The sequence below is a fragment of the Canis lupus genome, chromosome 34 (assembly GCF_011100685.1).
Source record: "Canis lupus familiaris isolate Mischka breed German Shepherd chromosome 34, alternate assembly UU_Cfam_GSD_1.0, whole genome shotgun sequence".
NCBI classification, from domain to species: Eukaryota; Metazoa; Chordata; class Mammalia; order Carnivora; family Canidae; genus Canis; species Canis lupus.
Window position 1 is genome coordinate 15,214,979 of NC_049255.1, and position 23,565 is coordinate 15,238,543.

General features: G+C 39.9%; 1 long non-coding RNA gene across 10 annotated transcripts in view; it reads left to right on the plus strand.

Annotated features, from left to right (window-relative positions):
- Window positions 1-613: 613 nt before the first annotated feature.
- The window catches only part of LOC106558228, a 106,183-nt gene continuing 83,231 nt past the window's right edge, over window positions 614-23,565 (plus strand). For 7 of the 10 annotated variants that reach the window (XR_005383772.1, XR_005383770.1, XR_005383771.1 and 4 more), the window contains exons 1-4: window positions 657-810; window positions 1,834-2,050; window positions 3,400-3,475; window positions 22,068-22,207. This is a non-coding gene — a long non-coding RNA (uncharacterized LOC106558228). Of the gene's footprint in view, window positions 811-1,833; window positions 2,051-3,399; window positions 3,476-22,067; window positions 22,208-23,565 lie in introns of all 10 variants that reach the window. The other 3 variants (XR_005383774.1, XR_005383775.1, XR_005383778.1) reach the window with 3 other exon arrangements.

The window sequence follows — 23,565 nt, forward strand, 5'->3', positions numbered from 1 at the left end:
TGTTGTCAGAGTTGACACTGTCTTCCAAGGATAGACATTAAGAAGCAGCTAAAATGCTAATGGGAATTGGCCAATGCACATTTTCCACAAAGCTTTCTAGTACTAAATTAAAATTTTTTAAAAAAGCAAACCCCTTTATTTAAAAAAGTGTCCTGCCAAGCGCTGCTCTGTACAACATGAATTTCGAAGTCATCACTGAAAAGCTGCTTACACTACTTTCCCAGGAATTTCTCCATGTCTTGGTCGGAAGGTTTGGACTATCTTAGCACTGAGATTCTAACTCATTGGTCTGAGGAGTATGGCCTTCCCCCGCCAGGGTTCCTCCCTCTGCTTCAGATGGAAACCCTCCTAACTGCCACAGAATGCTCAGGTGACAAAACTGACATCTCACCATCTCTCTTTCTTTCTCTCTCTCTTTCTTTCTTTCTTTCTTCTTTCTTTCTTTTCTTTCTTTTTCTTTTTCTTTTTTTTTTAGATTTTATTTATTTCAGAGAGAGAGAGAGAGAACACAAGCATGAGCAGGGAGAGGGGCAGAGGGAGAAGCAGATTCCTGCTGAGCAGAGAGCCTGATGAGGGGCTGGATCCCAGGACTCCAGGATCATGACCTGAGCCGAAGGCAGATGCTTAACCGACTGAACCACCCAGCTTCCCCTGGCATCTCACCATCTGATTGGCCTCGTACCCAGGAGCACCCTGGGAAAGAATTTGAATGTTCTTGGCAGTTGAGATTCAGACCTTGACAGTTGTAGCTGATGGATTGGGTGGGGGCACAGCTGATGAACCTCACATTCCTGAGAGAGATCATCCAAAGTAAGGCATTTTGTATGATAGACTAGACTCAGCAGTGGGGCTTGTCAGTGGAAAGATGAGGTATTTCCAAGGACAACCATTTGAACCCACCAGACACCATATCTGAGCCTTGTGGTTGAGAGGATTATGAAATAAAACTGAAAAAAAATCATTTGGGGTTCCAGCCACTTGAGAGTTGGGCATTAGAAGGCACAATGTTTCTGTGTGAGATGGAGAGAGGTATTAGAATTGGAGATTAGGAGGTGGGGATGAGGAAATGCAGGCATGGATAAGCACAGATAAAGCAGGTCATTGGAGGTGAGGAGTGGGTCGGTACTCCCTCATGGGGCTTTGTGTAGGTAGCAAGCATCACACTATCAGCCATGGTTCTGCAGGCTGTGGAATTTTTTGGAATTAAGAGGAAGTTCTTAATTTATTTTTTTATTTTTTATAAATTTATTTTTTTTAAATTTATTTTTTATTGGTGTTCAATTTACTAACATACAGAATAAGCCCCAGTGCCCGTCACCCATTCACTCCCACCTCCCGCCCTAGTTCGTTTCCCAGAGTTAGCAGTCTTTATATTCTGTCTCCCTTTCTGATATTGCCCACACATATAAATTTATTTTTTATTGGTGTTCAATTTGCCAACATACAGGAAAGTTCTTAATTTTAAAGGGAGAATGACCTATGGGAAAGGATGGGACTAGACAGTAATGACCAACACTACAGGGTAGTGACATTTTAAAATAGTACCAATAGTAAGAGCACTAGTGATCCAAAGGAAGAAGCAATTTCTGGGAAGATAATTTTTTTTTTTTTTTGGAAGATAATTAGAGGGGATTGGAGAAGCCTTAATAGAAAGCCAGAGATGACATTTAAGTAGTTGGAGGGAGAAACACTGGGGGCAAGAAATTGTAAGAGCTGTATCTTGTAAGAGATGTACCTTGATCCTGTTAGCACTTTTTGGCAACTTCAGTATCCCACTTATTATGACTGTTGTGCTTATTTTTTTTATTTTTATTTTTTTATTGTCTTCTCCAGCTTTCTAGAAGTCATTAAGAGGGCCCTGGCTAACTGAGGAGACTCATACAGAAACCCCTGTCTGTATCACAGCTACATCATTACTGAGCTCCTCTAACCTGGCCACCCCTGACGAGGATTATCATGGGCCTCAGAGAAGAAAGGAAACCAAAAAGCCATCAACAACAAATTGAAAACTGAAGTTGAAACGCAAATCTGAAGATTTGGAGTAAGAATTGTATGTAGTATGCAGTTATATCCTTAAAGGGATTAAACTATATGCAGGAGTAAGACACTAGTTAGTTAATGGATTTTGTCAATGCGGCTATTTGTATAATTCACGTGAAAGTGCATTTTACTACCTGAGATGAATACCTTTACCCTGGTTTACTTTTAAAAATATTTTCTTTATTTATTTGAGAGAGATAGCAAAAGAAAGCATGAGCAGAAGGGAGAGGGAGAAGCAGACTCCCCATTGAGCAGGGAGCCCGATGTGGGGCTTGATCTCAGGACCCCAGGATTATGACCTGACCCATAGGCAGATGTTCAACAGACTGAGCTACTCGTGTGCCCCACCCCCCTTTTGGCTCCATCTTAGTATACAAGGCTGCTATAAAATGGAAGATGTAAAAAGTTTTAAGAGAATTTTCAAATAGGTACCTATCTCTGCACTGGCCCTATTAGAAAATGAGGATCAATACAACATGCATTGGAGAACTAATGTTCTAGGAAGTCTAATTCTATGTTTTTGCTCAACTCAGGGGAAAGGAGAATAAAAGGGAAATAATAATAATAATTTTCTCTCAATGCCATCCTTGTACTTTGGCCAAATATAGCAAGTACCAAGTGAAGGGGTGAGAAGTAAGGGGTCAGGTATATGGCTTGACAGTCTGTTCCCAGGCAGCCTGCATAGGTGGTCACACTGTCCTGCACTGGAGGTTTGTCTCCCTGAATTATCCAAGCCGGCTCTCAGTGCAACATGAACTCACTGATTCTTTGCCAACCTTTCAGTTCCCTTGAAGTGGCAGGTGCATAAAAGCCTACCTCCTATTGCAAACCTCTGAATTCCAGCAGCACCCCCTTCTTGGCTGTGCTTCTCAATCTGGAGGTTTAGCAACCAAATATCAGAGGCTGGCAGGTGGGTATTTTTGAGTTTTGACTTCATGTTTGGACTAAGATGTCATATTTGAAAGGAAAGGTTATTCTTTGGTATTATTTTTTTAAAAATAAAAATAGCATTACCACCATCCCAACTCTATCATTCCTGACTAAAGATTAGCACCAAACAGTCTTCTGGGGTTTCTACCCACAGGTTTATCAAAGATACTGCCAATATTAAACTTTAAATTATGTTTATTTCATATTCTGCTTTAAGATAGGTTAATCTTTCTTTCTTTCTTTCTTTCTTTCTTTCTTTCTTTCTTTTTCTTTCTTTTTCTTTCTTTCTTTCTTCTTTCTTTCTTTCTTTCTTTCTTTCTTTCTTTCTTTCTTTCTTTCTTTCTTCTTTCTTTCTTTCTTTCCTTTTCTTTTTCTTTCTTTTCTTTCTTCTTTCTTCCCTTATCTCTTTTACTTTTTTATAATCCACAGATAGTTCATGGTTGCATTCACCTGTGCTCACCCAGCCTGAGGGGTGTGTGTCTTTATGAAGTTGAGCCTCTCAGAGGTATGTATATAAGGCCTATCACCTGGACCACCAGGTGAATGTTTGAATGTTGAATAGGCCCTGACTCATTTCAGGTGGCCACCACATGGACAGAAGGAACTGGGAGGAGGATCTTTGCTTTTCTGTTCCAGCTGCTCCATGGATAACTTCCCATTCCCCCTTGACATTCATTCAGCCTTTTATGTCTATTGCCTGAAAGTCCCATGCAGAACCCCCTCCCCCGCCCCCCCCCCCACCCCGCCCCCAGGGATCAAAGAGGAATTAAGTGCCTTTCCCCTCTTATGCCTCTCTCCCTTCCTTAGGGAGGTCATTAAGAGCAAAATGAGAACTGTGTCTTGGGCTCTGAAAATCATGGGGTTCAAGCAGTTTAAGAGGGATGACTACTGATTTCTCTGGAATTCTTTTCCCTCAAGGCTTTTAGGAGATGGGCTGAGTAAAATGTGTATCTGCCGGTACATGGAGCCTAGAGCCACAAACTTCAAGCTTGGCCACTGGCCAAGGGGTGGGGGGGCGGAATCGGCTGTTGTTAAAATGCTAAGTAAAATAGGCAGTTTCACATGCAATAATGAGTTCACTTACATAAAGAGGAATATGTATAGATAAGAGATCTTAACTAAATGGAGGTATTTACAGCTGCACGTGAGTTTATCATTGATAGCTTCCTTTGGCTTTTTGCACTTCCCAACCCACAAAGAGCATGTGCAATTTTTATCAATGGAGGGTTAAAACAAAACAAAACAAAAACCTTTAAGAAATAATGTATGTAGGGGGTAGGAACTGTGCTTCTTTCCTTTCACTGTTGTGGTAATGACCTCTGTCTGCAGTGGACAGACACCTGGCCTAGCACCTGGATTGGGATTTACTAAGGAGGTAAACTAGGGTCTGCTCTAGTGCTCCTTGGGCAACAGAAACTTTGGTGTCTTGGAGACCTAAAGATGGTCCCAGGAGAAATCCCTGAAATGAGTTGCTTACCTATGGAGTCCTGTGGGTTTGTCATGATAATTAAGTTATGCTGCCAGTTTGCTAATTTCAATAATAGAATCATAAAGTGTTGGACCTGGAAGGATCTTGAAGAATCATCTACTTTGTTTTCTCTTTTTGTGGCAGAACCAGGTTGAAAGCTCGATAGTAATATTACTTTTCAGTTAGCATCCACTGTGTGCTGGGAATGGTACAAGGGACTTTATATCTGTAAATCTTTAATCGTACTATTAATGTGGGTATGTGTTATCCGTATACTGATTTTATAGAGGAGGTTAAATGATTAAATGCTCTTGCACCTCAACTTCCTCATCTATATAGCAGCTTCTTTCAAAGCATCCACCTGGAGTCCAAGGTGGGCTCCCTGTTTGTCTGATTCCAAAATGGGCTCTTATTATACACAATTCTGGTCTTTATTTTCAACATGGGCTACCTGATTCCCAGTCGTAGAGCTTTATCTCTTGTTGCCACATTTAAAACCCAGGTCTGTTTTAACCTGCGTTAGCTGACCAGATCAATCCCCAAACTACAGTCTTCTTGTTAGGGTAGTCTGGTTTTGACATGAAGAAGCCCGCTTCCCTGTTAGAAGGCCCACATTTGCTCCTCAAAGCAATATGGCTGCAGGCCTTCAGCCTGAGCTCAGACATGCTTTCCTTTGCTCACCCACTTCCTTTTCACTGTGAGTGTTCCCATCTATTGCCGTGAGAATGTCCAGCCAGAGTGAAGGTGTGGTGGCCAAGAGATTGTCACCAGAGCCCCAGCTGTGGGAAGGGAGCCTCAAGGCTGGACGTAGCCCCCTGAGGCCTCTGCTGCCTCCCCCGGGTCTTTCTGCCCTCCCACTGTGGGAAGGCTGGGCTGACCTGGTCTTTGGGGGCTTTCTGAGGTAAGGGCTGAGGGGAGGTACGGCAGAGAGGTATCTCTTCTTTCAGAGGAAAGTAAAGACTTAAATCATGAAGGGAATCAACTTGGAGTGTGTTCTCCATGTTTCAGTCTTGCCAGAGGCACTCTGGTTAATCAGATATTCTGAACAAGGGTGATGGTGTATGCTATACGTAGCTGAATTCTTTTCCAGGGATGATAACACAATAAAATATGGGTAAAACCCAAACTACACTAAATCTCATTAAACCTTTCTTTGATGATTCATAAGTCCTTTAGGATCCTGTAGTGCCTCAGGGTCACCATTATGTGTATCATCATCCTTGATGAGGCAGGCAGCTAAATAAAAATACCAGATTTGAAGTTACAAGCCTCACTCCCACTTTGCCTACCTGGGTGGTCTTGGGCAGGTGTCTTGACCTCTTGAGCATCCAAAAGAGGGGTGGCAACATTACATCATAGGGCTGTCATTGTAGAAAGCTATGTGCATAAGGACTATCATTGTAATTATTGTTACCATTAAGCTAACAGTATATCAAACTGCTGGCCGATAGGTAGTTCCATTATATGTTTTTTTAAACATGATTCAAAGTGATTCACTCTAGTTTCCTTTTAAGGAAGACATGGCTTCCCCAGCAGCAGGTAATCCTGAGAAGTGATAGTTAGTCAAGGGCCAGCAAGAGTGTTTTTAAACAGTTTTTAAACCGCAAAAGTGGTACATGGTTTTTGTGAAGAAATTAGGGTGTTACAGAAGAGCATATTAAAAAATAAAAGTCAGGATCCCCGGGTGGCTCAGCGGTTTGGTGCCTGCTTTCAGCCCAGGGTGTGATCCTGGAGTCCCAGGATCGAGTCCCACATCAGGCTCCCTGCTTCTCCCTCTGCCTGTGTCTCTGCCTCTCTCTCTCTCTCTCTCTCTCTGTTTCTCTCTGTGTGTCTCATGAATAAATAAAATCTTAAAAAAAAAAGTCCTCTTCTACCCTCATTGTCTCAGTCTTCCCCAGAAGGAAGCTTTCTGTAGTTTAGTGTATATGTGCATGCATGTATGTATCAGATGTATATTATAGTGTATCAGATATACTTTTATTGTCCTATGACTTGCTTCTTTTTTTTTTTTTTTTTTCACTTAACAGCATATCTTGGGGATATTTTCATTCTTTTTTTACAGCTGCATCTGCCTGGTCTTTCATAATATGGATGAATTTTATCTTGTTTAACCATTGCTGTTGATAAACATTAGGTTATTTCTAGCTTTTCTATAGCAAACAATGCTGCAGTGAGCACAGAATGACATTTATGTACCGACTCAGTCATAGCCATTCAGTAATTTATTACCACCTCAGGTCACTTCAACTTGTATGTCCCAAAATACATTCTGGATATATCTGCCTTCCTAAAGAGAGGGCATTAAATATGAACAAAGCACATGACTTTAACAATGTGGTGATTTCTAATGCATTGATCTGCTTGTGCCATTACCACCACAACCCTATTTTATTTTATTTTATTATTTATTTTGTATCTTTTTAATTGGAGTTTGATTTGCCAACATATCGTATAACACCAGTGCTCTCATCTCGTCAAGTGCCCCCCTCAAAGCCCATCACCCAGTCACCCCCCCCCCCCCCACCTCCCTTTCCATTACCCCTTGTTTGTTTCCCAGAGTTAGGAGACTCTCATGTTCTGTCTCCCTCACTGATATTTCCCACTCATTTTCTCTCCTTTCCCCTTTATTCCCTAACTATTTTTTATATTCCCCAAATGAATGAGACCATATAATGTTTGTCCTTCTCCAATTGACTTATTTCACTCAGCATAATACCCTCCAGTTCCATCCACGTCGAAGGAAATGGTGGGTATTTGTCGTTTCTAATGGCTGAGGAATATTCCATTGTATACATAAACCACATCTTCTTTATCCATTCATCTTTCGATGGACACCGAGGCTCCTTCCACAGTTTGGCTATTGTGGACATTGCTGCTAGAAACATCGGGGTGCAGGAGTTCCGGCATTTCACTGCATCTGTATCTTTGGGGTAAATCCCCAGCAGTGCAATTGCTGGGTCGTAGGGCAGGTCTATTTTTAACTCTTTGAGGAACCTCCACACAGTTTTCCAGAGTGGCTGCTCCAGTTCACATTCCCACCAACAGTGCAGGAGGGTTCCCCTTTCTCCACATCCTCTCCAACATTTGTTGTTTCCTGCCTTGTTAATTTTCCCCATTCTCACTGGTGGGAGGTGGGATCTCATCGTGGTCTTGATTTGTATTTCCCTGATGGCAAGTGATGCGGAGCATTTTCTCATGCGCTTGTTGGCCGTGTGTGTCTTCTTTGGTGAAATTTCTGTTCATGCCTTCTGCCCATTTCGTGGTTGGATTGTTTCTTTGCTGTTGAAGTTAATAAGTTCTTTATAGATCTTGGATACTAGCCCTTTATCATCTGATATGTGATTTGCGAGTATCTTCTCCCATTCTGTAGATTGTCTTTTAGTTTTGTGGACTGTTTCTTTTGCTGTGCAGAAGCTTTTTATCTCCACAACCCAATTTTAGAGTATTTCTATCACCTTCCGAAGCTCCCTTTTGTACCTCTTTGGGTTTAATGACCACACTTGTCCCAGCTCTAGGCAACCACTGATGATGATTTTTTTCTATCTAAAATTTTGCCTTATCTAGAAATTTCATATAAATGGAACCACAATATGTAGTCTTTTGTGTCTGGCTTCTTATACTTAACCAAAATGTTTTCTGAGGTTCAGCCATGCTTTTGGATGTATCAGTTATTGCTGAACAGTGCTCCAGTGCATAGCCAAACATTTTATTTATTCATTTGGATTGTGTTTCCAGCACGGGCTACTTTCATTTTTTGCCTATTATGCATAATGATACTATGAACCATTGGTGTACAAATTTTTGTATGGACATATATTTTTATTTCGCTTGGATAAATACATAGGAGTGAAATTCCTGGATTTTGTGATAAGTATATTTTTAACTTAAAAAAAAAAAAAAGGCCAAATTATTTTCTAAAGTGGTCGTTTTATTTTATATTCCTAACAGCAACGTATGAAGGTTCCAGTGGCTTCACATCCTCACTAACACTTTGTATTGTCAGTTGTTTTACTGTAGTTCTTCTACTGGTCTTGTAGTGGTATCTCCTTGTCATTTTAATTTGCATTTTCCTATTAATAATGATAGTGGGCAGCTTTTCATGTGCTTATTAGCCATTCATGTATATTCTATGGTAAAGTGTTCAATCAAATCTTGTGTTCATTTTGTACTGGACTGTTTGCCTTTTATTATTGCAAGAGTTCTTTATATATTCTGAATACACACCATATATATATTTATACGTATGATTTATATACAGATACATGATTTATAATTATTTTTTTCTCAATCTATGGCTTGTTTTTCAATCCATTTCCTTAGTGATGATTTTTGAAGAAATATTTAAATTTTTTTTGAAATATTTAATTTTGATGAGTCGAGACTTGTTGATTTTTTCTATTATGGAGCTTTGGGTGTCATATCTAAGAGATCTTTGCTTACCTCAAGGTCACAGAGATTTTCTCTTCTGTTTTCTTCTAGAAGTTTTATAAAAAACCAAGGTGGTTTTATAAGTTATTTCAAAGACTAGATGAAACTAATGTTTTCCATAGGCCCTTCCTTGACTGAAATCAATGGGTCTGTGGAGTTAAATCTACAGAACAGGTCTTTTCTACTTTTTCACAGTAGTTTTTACAGTTTGGCTAGATTGTGTACCTACAGAATTACTATAGTAGTCTTTGTTACTGACTCCTTAAAAATTTTTTCCCAAGATAAAATATAAGATTATATCCCTTTAGAAGGATCCAGAGAGGTTTCCTTTGAGGAAATTATATTTATTTCCTATACCATGAATAGAATATTCTCTGTGTTACATCATTTAGAAAATGTAGGGCAATATCTCTCAATACCAAAGCAGTAAAGTCCTTTCCTATTACCAGCTATTTTGATGTGGCATATTTCCATTTGCTTCTCTTTATTCCTAATAACTCATTTTATTTCTTTAGATAATAAGGCTATGATTTAGTAGCTCTTAATGAGGTTCTGTGTATGTGTGTGTGTGTTTTAAGAGCTATCTGGCTCTTTATTAGAGGCAGCTTCAATCTCATTTGTTTCAAAGCTTCATTGATTAAAGCATATATGGGTTCTCATTCCTTATTTGATACTCTTAGGGCCATATATATTTTTAAATGTATAATTTTTAAAAAACAGTTTTTTAGAAAGATAATATACTGAATATTATGACTGAATAAAATATCTCCTGGGAGTTAAGATGACGACTACTTCATAGTACGGATATAGTAGTATTTTTAAATATGCTCAATATTTACAATATGTGAAATAAATAAAGACTATAAATAGCTTCTATCAGTTTGGATCAGGTTTTCCACCATTTGAATTCAGGTCTGGTTAGTTTGGGAGGCAAATGAACTATAAAAAAATGTTTCCATCTTAGAAGCTTTCTAGATTTTATAATTGAAAGTAAAGGCTAGTGGATTTGTATTGCCTGGGAACATCAGTGGCTTATTGTGCTGTGTTGGGTTTCTTAGTAGTTGACCACCGCTGGTTTTGCATTTGGAGCCCCGGTAAGTGGGTGTTACATTCCAGGAGACACGGACAGACTTTGGCAGGCCTTGGCGAGCCTTTAAGCCTGAATTTTCTGAATGAACATTTTAAAGAGAGAGAATTTCCACTGTGTACAATGCTATGGTTTAGATTATTTTCTAGGGGGTGGTGTTTTGTCATTCATAATCAATATATGCTTGAAAAAATACTTTCTCATCTCCCACTAATTCCAGTGCATTAATTCCATCTGCCTCATGGCACAGCCTCTCGGAGGCAGATGCCCAATAAAGATCTGTTATCTAGGGGGCCTGGATTCCTGGCTTGGGGTGAAATTGTATCCTATAAAATGGAATTGAGTCAAGCTGTGATATATTTGAATCCCATCGAGAGCTAGATTACATGGTCAATGGCAGCTCAGAAGCATATTTTAATCACCAAGCACTGTGGTGCTGACCTGAAAGCACTTATAGAAACCTCTGGCCCACGTCCCTAGGGAAAATGAGAGCTTTCTTGGTACCTAAAACTTCTTTCCTCACATATAGGAAGTGTCTTAGAGACTCATCTAATGGTACTTTATTAAATAAGTATAGAAGCAGTACATACATTTCATGAAAGATTTATACAAGTAAATAGTATACAAAAGCTTATGTAAGTATATGGAGGTAAACAGTAAAGGAAAGCCCCTCAACGCCACTGTTCTACTCCACTTGTGCTAACCTCCTCAAGGAGGAGGGGGATACCTCTGGTGGTAATTTGGTGTGTGTGTCATGCCAGGCCTCTACATTGTCACCATGCATGTGCACGCACACACATAAACACACACACACACACACACACCCCATCATATTTATAAGCAAATGGGCCATACTCGTCATATTGTCCCGTCACTTCCTTTTCTTAGCAATCTATCAGGGACATCCTTTATGGACACTACTATCTTTTTGATGGCTGTAGAGCATTGCCAAGCATGTATTTAATCTGTCACCTAGTGAAAAATCTGTAGGTGGTTTTGGGGTATTACAAATGAGGCTTCGGTGACCTTCCTTATTCATTTATATTTTGGGCATATGTTAGCAAGATTTTCATGGTTTTTGGTTTGTCTCTCAGGTCTTACTCCCAACAATTACTTTTAGTAAGTCTAAATGTCAGCATTCTCCTCTGTCCTCCAGCTATTGATGTAGAAAGCCATCTGGGGCACTGGTCCTCTTTGCTGGACATATGTGTATCTCTTGCGGTGAGGATGGGGGACGGTATACGAAGAGGAGAGTAGTTTATGTTTACAACTTTGGTACTTTTGTTTTGTCTGCTAGCTACTAACTTAATGTTGTATTCTCTTATTTCCACATACAGGACAGGTCAGATAAAATAAGACCTTGCCTTCAATTATGTAAATTGTTACAACGTTTTTTGGAGACCTCTCCACAGTATCTCCTACAATTTAAAATGTTTTGATCCTGCAGTTTTACTGCTAATATACTATGGAAATCACTTTATTTTGAGACCTGAAAGATTTTGTTCAGACATGAATCTCAGAAGCTTTTAGGAATCTTCTTATTTAAATACTTCCTGCAATGGAGTGAGTGTATGTGTCCCCCCTAAATTAATATGTTAAAATCCTAATACCCAATGTGATAGTATTGGAAGGTGGGGCTTTAGAGGGGTGATTAGATTGCGAAGGTCAACAGCTATGAATGAGATTAGTGCTCTTTCCAAAGCCAACCCAGAAAGCCCTGTCACTTTTCTTCTGCCCTGTGAGGACACAATGAGAAGTCAGCTTCTGCAACCTGGAAGAGAGTTCATACCAGAACTCACCATAACTGGGACCTTGATCTTAGAATTCTAACCTTTTAAACTATGAGAAAAAAAACTTATAAGCCACCCCATTTTATATGGTATTCTCTCACAGCAGCTCAAGCAGACTAAGACAGTTCCTTTTGCACAAATGCTGCAAGACCTTTATAGAAATCAGTGTTTTATCCTGCAGAATTAGAAATTTTCAGAACCCTAGAATGTGAAGCTGTGAGGACATTTGGACACACAAATGAGAGAATTGGGTAAGATGTGAGTAAATTTCCTGTACCTCTTACCCCCCTTGGTCCTCTGGTCCAGCCAAAAGCTGGTGGTAAAGGCAGGATGGCAGTGATGGGCGTGGTACTGATGGGGAACCTCTACATCTAGGATGGGACCTTTAGCAGACATTCTCTCGCTCTGTTCTTCACTACTGAATGGCCTTTGTGTGCATCAAAATTCCTGTTAGCTTTAAAAATCTTGTGATCTAGCCTTACTTTCATAATTTTTACTAATAAAAAGTCAATTAGGAGACATGTAACCAAACTAAGAAGCAGGTTATCCTTTTGAATATGAAAAATGGCTGTTTGTTAACTTTCAGATGTACTTCTGTAGTATTTCCCCAGAGTTGATGCTCCTGGATGTTATTTAAGACAGTTCAGCACTTGAACACAGGCGTTATAGTGGGAACTATGGATCTGGAAAGAAAGGAGGTAGAGTGCCTGTCCTCAAGAAGACTAGAGTTAAGTAGATCATATTTTGGCTATTGTTTTTAGAAATCTAGTAATGCTAGGGACAGAAATAAGGCCAAAGTGTGAAACTCCATGGAGAAAACTTTGAGCACAATTTATATATCACCCAAATGGACCCAAACTCTGTCCACCTTTGAGTATAAATGAAGACTTACTAAGATTATGGGCCAAATTGTGATGACCCTTGATGGCTATCCCCTTTGATGACTGTAGATTCCAGCTCCCCTCGACATCTCTTCCAGTTTACAGAGTGGGGACAAGTGCGTGCATGTTTTCCTAGGCTGGAAACTTGTCATGTCACTGTCCCTGGCCCAGCTGCAAGGTCTTTGTGACAGAGGGTTCCTCTCATGAGATTTTTATGGTTCCACAGGGCCAAGAGTCTGTGGCGGTGTTTAGAGGAGGAAACATGCTCTCCTTAGCTCTCTGGGCCCCACAGCGACCCTGCTTGTGCCTTGAGTGTTCCGAGTGACTCTCATGAGAAATGTTCTTCAAATTCTCACTCCAAAATCTCCCTCATCATGGCGGATCTAAACCATTGCCCATGTGTGAGTGTGTGTATGTGTGTGGGTTAGGGTGAGATAATGGACTGAAATCAAGCTGGCTTTTTTTTTTTTTTTTTTTAAGATTTATTTATTCATGAGAGACACACAGGGAGAGGCAGAGTCATAGGGAGAGGGAGAGGCAGGCTCCTCGCAGGCAGCCCAATTCGGGACTCGATTCCAAGACCCCAGGATCACGCCCTGAGCTGAAGGCAGACGCTCAACAGCTGAGCCACGCAGGCATCCCAAGCTGACTTTTCATGTCCCTGCCAGTCTTCCCCAATTTTTCCTTTCCAGTCTCTGGTAGTTACTACTACTCTCTCCTTTAAAGAAAAACACATCGTGTATGCACATCTCCTCAGGAAAATAGGCATCCAGTTCCCCCAATACAACCTGAGTCTGATGCAGACCGTGTCTTGTTTGACTCTGTATCCCTAGTGTCAGCCCAGTGCTTGTCACAGAAGTGGACCTTCAATCCTTTGGGAATTAATGAATCCATGTTAAGGGGGAGTGTTTAAATATAATCTATAGCTACTGAACAGAGGTTCCCTCAACTTCATGCTCCTGCCCATGGGAGAGGCTAGTATATGTTCGTTAACTAAATGAACAATTGGTATCTTTCATGTTCCAGATCGAATGATCTCATGATTTGTGCTGCCCAGTTTCTATATTTTTACATTGTTAGATTTGTGGCCAAAGAGATATTTATAAGACATTTGAAGGTATATATTGTCTGGATCTGTAAAATGATTTAAGAAGATTAATAAGCATTTATTAAGAAAAACATAAGCCACTCAAAAGCAAAAACTATCCTAGGCACTAGGGACTTCTCATATTATGGAAAGCAGCAGATGCATGGGTGAAAAGAAATAGGGAGCCTGGGGGGACGGGTGGAGCAAGAAAGGAGGGAAGAAATAGAGGGAAGGTGGGAGATGAGCCAATGGTGACCAAGGAGTCATATTGGAACTCCTGGTTATCTAAGTTCCAAGTTCTAACCCTGGCACTGAGGTGAGCATGTTCACTTTTATTTTTTATTTTTAAAATGCATTCTTTTGAGGAATAAGTAATAGAGTCACATGATTTGACAACTAGAAGGTCTCAAAATAAAAAAAAAACCCACTCATTTTCTCTAGTCACCTGGCTCTTGGAGGGACATTTTATATCTCCCAAAGCAATTTTACCTAAGATTGAAGTCAAAGAGGAGATACAGAGAAACTTCAAAGATTTTTTAGTTCCTTAGGCAAAGTCAGAGCTTACCGACTTGTTTAGGAAAAATCTGTGATCTTGGTCTCATTAGTTTTATGTTCTAACATACCGAGCTTATTAGCCTGGACAGGAGCCCCTGATTGTTCACAAACCAGCAGAATCTCAGAGGTCTTGCCCTCGGTTTTAAAATGTGTCAGCAATGTCTGAATCTGGTGTTGGGTTGGGAGGAGGCGGTGACGGTGCTACAGACTTCCCCAAAGTAGTCCTTTGCCTGCTGCAGAGCCTAAGTCCAGGGAGGATGGGGGAGACTCAAAGACCAGACCAATCATAAGCAGTCTATGCAGAAGGTCATGGCAGGTAAGTGGACAAATGTATATGTCCAGAATCAGCTTAAAAGGTCAGAGGTCAGTGAGGGAAATGCACCTCCAACATCTAACTCAACCAGTTAAAAGAGCTAAGAAAGCTTAAGTGACTGCTAAGCAATAGAGCACCTGGGTGCTTCTATGTGACCAAAAAATCTTTCAAGCTTCAGTAAACCTTTAAGCTAATTTTATGTAGTTATGTAGAAAAATGATCAATTAGAAGGATTGCCACTATTGACAAAAAGTGAGAGTCATGATTTTCTTCTAGTGAATACTTTGTTTTTCCTCTTTCTATGAGACATATTTCATTAATCATTGTTTGCCTTGGATTATTTTCTGAAATACAGATTTATTTAGATATATAATAAAAACTTAATTACATTTTAATTTTTCAATTAAATGTTTAAAATTTTAAAGTTAAATTCAGTTTAAAAAAATCGCTATGTTCCTGCCTTCAAGTAGCTTACAGGATAACCCTGTACCTTCTTTTCCCGGCACTTACTGAATCTGTGAGTAGTAATTTTTGGTTTCATCTATGTTTCCCTCACTGAGACTCTAAGTATCCTCAGGGCAGAACCATCTTGATCTTGCTCATTTAGAAAAATTTTTGAGCACCTTGCATAGTGTCTGGCTCACAGTAGATATTTAATATTTGCCAAATGATAGAATGAAAGAGCTCAGATGAGGTGGAGGGGTTAAACCAATGAGGAACAGCTCATTAGAGGAGGCCCTGGTGTTCCTGGCATGCAGGACCAAGGCCACTGACCCTAGCCATCAGGGAGGTGGGCAGGAAAAGTTCTGAAGGCGGATGGTGTCTGACCAAACCTTTGCCAGGAGAGGAAGAGTGTGCCAGTGTCCAAAGAGAAGAATGGGAATATTGGGTATGTCACTCTTTGACCCTGGCTGGCAGAGAGATGCTCTGTGGTGAGTGGGGCAAGGCAGGGGGCGCAGTGAGCAACACTGGGGTGTGACAGGACCTGTGTACCAAGGAGCATGGAGCTGGGGCTCACTGAGAGATGGTGGGGAGGCCTGAGGGCACAGTGGCCATAGGAATGTCAGAGCGAGGACAGGGGGAGACCAGAGTCATACCAGACAGCCTTTTTAACTTCTGAGTCTCTCCATCACCTCCTTGCCTCTCAGCAGTGCTGCTCAGCTGTCCCCACCACCTCTTTTCTCCTCATTCACTCCTTCACCTGCGGCAGAGGGCTCTCCATCCCCCCATTCCAGACCCTGTGGCCCCTCTCTCCACACATCCCTCCCCTCACTCGGCTGTCACCAGTTTCACCAGTGACCTCCTTATCCAGTTGTAGTCATCAGTCTTTGTTTTGTGGGATTCTTGACCATTCTCTTCCCCTTAAAGTTATCTTTTGAATTAGTAGTTGATTCATGGTTCAAACTCAGAAAGCATAACAAGGAATGAGCAGTGTCTTTCCCGTCTTTGTCTTTCATTTCTCCACAGGCCGCCACTGCTCTTAGTTTCTTACCTATCCTTCCAGACATTCTTTATGCATTTATTAGCAAACAAATTTATTTGTATTTAGTGATGAGTAAGAATATAGGTTCTTATTTTTCCCTCTTCCTAATACAAACAGTAGAATGTTCTACACACTGTTCGACTCTGTGTTTTTTTTTTCATTTAACATGCATAAATTTGGGGTTTCTCATGGGCATCTGATGCTTACCTTGCTCCAACTACTTATTACTTCCCAAACTGGCTTTTCCTCTCACATTCTCTGATCCACTTGGTGGTGGTAGTGGCAGGGAGGGGTTATGGCCATTTATCTAGTTGCTGAAGCCATAAACCTGAGAGTCATCTCTGACTACTCCCCAACATCATACAGAATTTCTACAGGGCCATCATTTCCTTTTCTTCATTCCTACCACCACTGCCTGAATTGAAGAACTTTGTCCTTCAGGAATCCTTTGCCAAAAGATTCCTATAGCATCCTATATACACCCATTTCACTGAACTGATTATGACTGATTTGTCTGTTCTCTCACTGGGCTGTGGGCCCTTGAGGGTGGAGATGTATTTAATTTGTGCTTTACCCATAGGAACATAGCCGATGCTAAATGAGCAAATGAACGAACAGGACATGCCCCCAAAAAAGTTCACTTGGTGAATCATTTATTGACTGTTTACATTTATTGGAGCACTGAGGGAGACTCATTGATGCTTCTTAAAGGATTTTTGATTTGGATGCAGAGACCCAGGTTCTAAGCAGAAGAATAGGTTTTCATTTTTTAGATCTAGTAATTTGTGAGATACAGATTCAACAGTTATATATGATTTGGTGGATTTGGTGGATCATATATATCAGTCAGAGCTTGGAATAGTATGGAGAAGTAAGTTCGGAGAGTTAAAAACACACAGAGTGGGTGAAATTAGGGTGTGATGAGATCACTTAAAGGTACTCTGTAGTGAGAAGATGGCTATAGAGAGAATCCCGGATTATATGACCATCAGTTGGAGTGTGAGAGAGGGAAAAAGAGCAAGTGGCAAATGAAGGATAAAAGAGAGGGATGTTGTCCTGGAATCCCAAGGAGAAAAGAGTTTCAAGCAGATGGTGTAAGGGCCGGCAGTGTCAGTTGCTCCCAAAATGTTCAGCAAGATGAAGACAGAGGTAACCACTGGACTGAACAACTCTGAGCTCTTCGGTGATCAGAGCAATGCCAATTTTAGTGTAGTGATGGGTCAAGAGGTGACTCTTGCAGGGTGAGCAAAGGAAGGCTGAGGATTTGGAAGATAATTCCAAGAGACTTGCTTGTAAGGAGAAGAGGCACATAGCTACAGGGCTATGTAGAGTCAATGCAGGGTTTTATTTTAAAACTTTCTTTTAAATTATAGGGTATATATTCATTACTGAATATTAGGACAGTAGAGGAGGGTATTAAAAGCCAAAAGATCATGTGTAATTTTACCACTCTAAACAGTGCTGCTAGTTTTAACCATTCCCTTCCAGTCTTTTCCATGCATTTTAACCAAGTTGAGAAGGGACCATGTAAATGATGACAGATTCTGCTTTGCACATACAGAGGACTGGCTTTAGCATCTGTCTCTGCATTAATTACCGGGGTGGATTTGGCAGATTTAATTGGCTAGACCCTTCTCCTCCCTCCCTGCTCCCTGGGTATTTCTCCATATGGAGTTATTTGACAGAGATAAAACTTCGCATTCATTCATTCATTCATTCAACAAATTCTTGTTAGCTGTCCGCCTTCTGCACTGCATTAGTTGCTGAGGGATGGGGCAGTAAAGCAGACACTTATCTCCTGATGCTCGAATAGTGTCGCTGGCAGAGGGAGCTCCACTTCATCCTATGGTATACACGTATTTGCACTCACTGGCTCCATCTTACAGACAAGCTGTCAATTTCATTTGTGTAACTTTCTCACTTGATATTTTCCCCAACATTAGAAACTCTTTAGAAATCTTCCTCTTGCTGTTAAATATTTAGTTTCTCTTTTCATATTTCTCCTCATAATGACACTGCCAGAAATATCTTTGAAATTAAGCTTGGTCCATATTTTGTACTATTTTTCTAGAACTGGTTTCTAGAAGAGGAATTTATTTGGTCAAAGGACCTGAACTTTTTAAGGCACTTAGATGCCTATTGTCAGATTACTTTCCAGAGAAGTTCTACTAATTTAAAATTTTGGACAAAGGTTCGTTTGTTTATATGTTAAGTTGACTCAACTAGTATAAAGAGAAAGGTTAAAGATAAGGAAGATGGACCATCGTCCCTGAGAAGTGGTATTGATGAGATCTGGAGAAGGTGCTAGAAGGCAGTTTTATAAAAGAAAGCTCTCTTGTTGAGACAAGAGTTAAGGAGGGTGCTGCTACAGAGAGTGTTCCTATATGTGTTGAGAAATGGGGATCTGAGGGAGTTCCTAGCTGATGGGCTCCATTTTCCTTGTATGCTAGGAGGCGAGAGCATCTGTGCAGGAAGGACAAGGATAGAGGGAATCAGTCTGCTAGCCGGGGAGAATGAAGATGGTTTGGAAGGGTTATGTAGGAAATGGGACACCATCTAAAAGGTGCAGTTGCTCAGATAATGGCACATTCTGTTTATAATTGTAAGTGAAAACTTGATCATTGATGCTAGGACTCTGTTTACAGGGTATAGTGAAATTGAGCATTGGTGATTATTTGATTAATTTGATGAATGTTCCAAATTAGGAATACCAGGTCAGGGTATGTTTCCGACCTAAATTATACAACGCAGTTGTCTGCAATGATCAAATTAACCAGTTGATTGCCAAATCTCTATTTCTCTCTGTCCCCTGTGGACATAGCCTAAAGGACTAATAAGTGAACTGGACTCTGCCCCAATCTATTTTGGGATAATTGATGTCTTTGTACTTGTATCCCAGCAGCTTGGTATTAAACACTGAAGCTTTGTGGAGAATATGTCAGTAGGCGATTTACTACCTCAAAAAGCAGTCTTTCTCTGACAAAGCTTATCAATCAGAACTTTTCCAAACTCCCTAAGGAAAATTATATTTATTGCTATGGAAAATTATTTGATTCCATGCATTTTGCTTCATAAAATGAATTTGTTTCAGATTCTGAATGCTTATTTTTGACTATTATTTCTGTCTTCATGAATCACTTCAAAGCAATTTCAGTTTTACATTTAAGTGGTTTTTATTCTTAAAAATATTTATGTTCACTGAAATTTGGATTCGTTTTTTTCACTAAATGAAAAGTATCAGTGATTTTAACCTCTTAAAGGATAAGGAAAATCAGTTATGGTGAAGAAACATTTCATTCCTTACTGTTCAAATATTTCTTTCCTAAATTGGTGGTTGATGTAACATAGGCTATGAAATGCATGGAGCCAGTTACTAAGGTAACTCAGCCTCTGAAGCCCATTTTGTGAAATAGCAATGTAATTAGAATATTTTAGGAATTGACTTCAATGTTTGAGTTTCCTTTGTATGTTTTTTCTTTTTTTTTTTCTTAAGATTTTATTTATTTATTTGAGAGTGAGAGAGAGAGAACAGGACCAGGAGGAGGGGCTGAGGGAGAAGGACAAGCAGACTCCCTGCTGAGCCAGCGAGGGTGGGGGGTGGGGGGTGGAAGTAGGGGGTGCTGACACAGGGCCAATGTGGAGCTTGGGTCTCCATCCCAGGACCCTGTGATCATGACCTAAGCCGAAGTCAGATGCTTAACTGACTGAGCTCCCCAGGTGCCCCCCTTTGTATGTTCTTAAGCAGTGCTGTGACGTGTCTTTTACTTACATGTGAAAGCCAGAGTAATAAGTAGTTACTCCAACTGTGACTCTTCCCTTCAGACACTCAGCCCATCTCACCTTCTCCTAGGTATTCATCACCCCACAGGGCTGTGACGGTGTGGCATGATGGTGAGAGAGGGCCTGGTTGAAGATTTCTCTCCTCTCAAAGAACTTACAACCTGTTGAGGTTTGCTAGCAGCCCAAACAATAATTCTGTTTCAGTGTGAATATTGTGCTGATTAAAATGTGGCCATTTATGCTGAGAACAGCTTTTGGCATTAGAGATTTGTCATGTGCTCTCACCAATTGTAAAATGGATAAATAAGCAAAAACTCAAAATGGCAGAATTATATCCTTTTGAGTCTGGATTCTACTCTGTTTCTGGTCCAGGTTGCAGGATTGACAAGAATGATAAGTTGGGCTTGGCCTACTTATTTCTACAGCAGCCCAAAGGGAATGCAGGCAACTCAGAATATCTGGGGGCACTGAGGCTCCCTCAGCTTTGGCCTCTCACCCAGAGGGGAGACTCTCCAGGCCCAAGGAGCCCACAACCTAGTTTTTGGTTTGCTTGTTTCTGTTTTTTGAGGAACTAGAAATCTAAACTTTTTATAGGAAATCCATGATTTCTAAATATTGGTGTCTTATTCATACCTATTGGCCTGTGGCACTGGGCCTAATTCAGCCTGAAGGCATTGGCCTGTGACCTCTGACCAAATGGTTTCCAAGCTCTAATTTTCTAGGTAAAAAGCCAGACTTTTATCACTCTCCTGAGAGTTTAGTCCTTATATCATATGAGGTAGAACATGCTCCGTTTTGTTACTTAATCTGCTCAGCCTTCTTTTTAAGTTTTGAAGAAATAAGAACAGACTTGTGTAAAAAAAAGGAATGAATGACTAAAATTGAATAAACTACACTGTTTTATTTCCATTTTTTTCAGGTTAGATTATGCTGTCAGAAAGCATTAACTACATAGTCTATGGCATTTTTTTTTTTCAAAGAACACTTATTGTGATTTTTTTAACTTGCTAATTTGCCTATTTTTTTAGTTAAAAAGAAAGGAAATAAAACTTACTTTGGGGGGCAGCCGGGGTGGCTCAGCAGTTTAGTGCCGCCTTTGGCCCAGGGCGTGATCCTGGAGAGCCGGGATCGAGTCCCACATCCGGCTCTCTGCGTGGAGCCTGCTTCTCTCTCTGCCTGTGTCTCTGCCTCTCTCTCTCTCTCTCTGTGTCTCTCATGAATAAATAAATAAAATCTTAAAAAAAAGTATAAAATTTACTTTGGGTAGTATCTATCTAAGGCGTAGTTAACTAAATAATGGTGAAATTTTACAAAGTGGGGTCTTCATTTTTTCCTGGGTATAATACTTGCTATAGGAGGAAAAGGCTCTTTGACTTAGGCATTCAGTAAAATGATTTTTTTTTTCAGTAAAATGATTTTAATAGTAGGAGCAAATCATACTGGAATAGACTCCAATGTGATCCTCCTGAACCAATTCAGATCCCTAACCGATCCTGTCAAGGACATAGCAAGATTTGTATTTGTTTCAGGTGGTAAATACCTTAGAATGTTTGTTTTTCTCTTCATATTTGTGAAGTAGTATAAAACAATTGTGGTGTAGGTAATAAACCCCCATTTATATTAGGATGATATAAGATTAGATGTGCTGGTGAATGAAATATGCTTTACTGACTGACTTATTTATAAAATAAGCATTGATTAAAAACCTATTATATTGAAATGAAAAGATAAATCAACAAAATAGCTTATAGTTGTGCAACTTATAGCACATATGTGATGATTAAAACTGTATTTTCTCTTCTCTTCTCTCTTGCTGATTGCAAACTATATATTTTAGTTGCATTATCTGGGAGTAAGAAAGATAGGAAAATCACTTTGTGGGAATCTCTTCTTTCCTTTCTAAGCCTGCTTAAGTCTGTAAATAGTTTCCCACTGTTAGTTGGAGACTCATTTATAAGCCTGCAAAGGTGTCCTGAGAAGTCTTCATGAAAAGTGAAGTGTTACTACAAGGTGTCAAATAAGTTCAATCTGGATGCAGAGATGTACATAACATTAATAGCAGTGAAAAGAAAATGAGTGAACGAATTCTTATAAGTAAGGTTAAAAAATCAAAATGTTCTGTTGATTGAATTTATTTATTTATTTATTTATTTATTTATTTATTTATTTGGTTGATTGAATTTCGAGTATTTGCCTGGAGTGTTATGTGCTTTTTGATTTTCCAGTTAGCATTTCAGTGGTGAATACAGAAGACAAAACCAGTATAGAACAAGTAACATGGAAAGAGAAGAAGAGACAGTACTAGATACAGAACAGACAACAGGAGGAGAAAACTCAGACTTTGGCAAAGCCACATTACCCAATGGTAAGTCTTGCCCATGCTACTTATAATAGTGAATTCTTGTATGATGCTTAGTAGGTGCCAGGCAGCTCTAAAACTTTATGTATATATCATGGATGAGTGCATAAAAAATAGATACACAGATAAACAAGATAATTTAAGTTGATTCTACAAGGTTTTTTCCCCCCATTTTTTCCAATGATGACCATTTTATTAGCATCAGTTAAAGACCCCATTCAGGTGTCATTGAGAAGAGAAACCTCAGTTCTCAGGAACCAATGGACATTTGGTCACCAAGCCAGTGTTTAGATGGAGTTAGCCAGTAAGCATCCTTTAGGCAGGAGCTCCAACAAATTCCACTTGGTTCAAATCCATTGGCCATTAAAACTGTTCAGAAATGATTAATCTTTGCTATACCACAAAACACATTGTCATGCAATGTAGAGGGTTTGCCAATATGCGTAATATTCATCACAGTGCTGTACTATAAAAGACAGTCCTATAAGTTTTTTAGATATTAGCTACTAGGGAAATGCTTCCATTATTGGTTATACAAGATGTATGTGTATGTCTCTGTGTATGTATGTGTATGTGTTAACATGTATGCTCATGCGTATGCCTATGTGTACATGTTTACATGTCATTCATGACTTTGCCCAAGAGATAGAGATGAGCAAACTGCTGTATGGTCTTAAAATTCAATCCAAATTTGCTCTTGGCTTGTAGACAGAGCACTGACAAGAAAGCTGGAATGTCTCACGGCTAAGGTACTGAAAATAGGAAGAGGAAGGCAAGCCTACATGTGGGGATCAAAAGGTTCTAGGTGGGGTGGAAGGAGAAATGTAGAGACCAAAAGCCAAGCAAGGTGTGACATTTTAGGTGTAATAATGAATGACGGGGTGAGTAGCAGGGGTTGGCAAAAGGTTTGAAAGGTGGACAAAGACAGAAATAGAAGCGATTGACTGGCATGACCTTCCAATGTATCAGATTCGCTTTGTGTTCATGACTCTGTCATACTATTCTTGGTCCTGTCAGGACTTGACTAGTAGATACTGCCCAGGTGATCCTGAGAACTCTCACTTGCATATTTTGAAACCAAACATTATGAGGCAGATAATTTTATAAGTAGATATTCACTACCCATTGAATTGGATCTTTGGACCATATTTTGATGTGTAGTCCCCTTTTCCCTCTTTTCCTCTCTGTGCTTACACAAAATTACAGGGTTAGGGACTGCTTTTTTTTTTTTTCAAGAGCTTTAAATAAATTCTTCCAGATGCTAAAGTCTAGATGTTTCAAATAAAAAATATAAGTATACAGGAAAATTTATACATTAGTTCATTGGTTCAGTAAATATGTTCTTAGACTTCGTGCTAAGCACA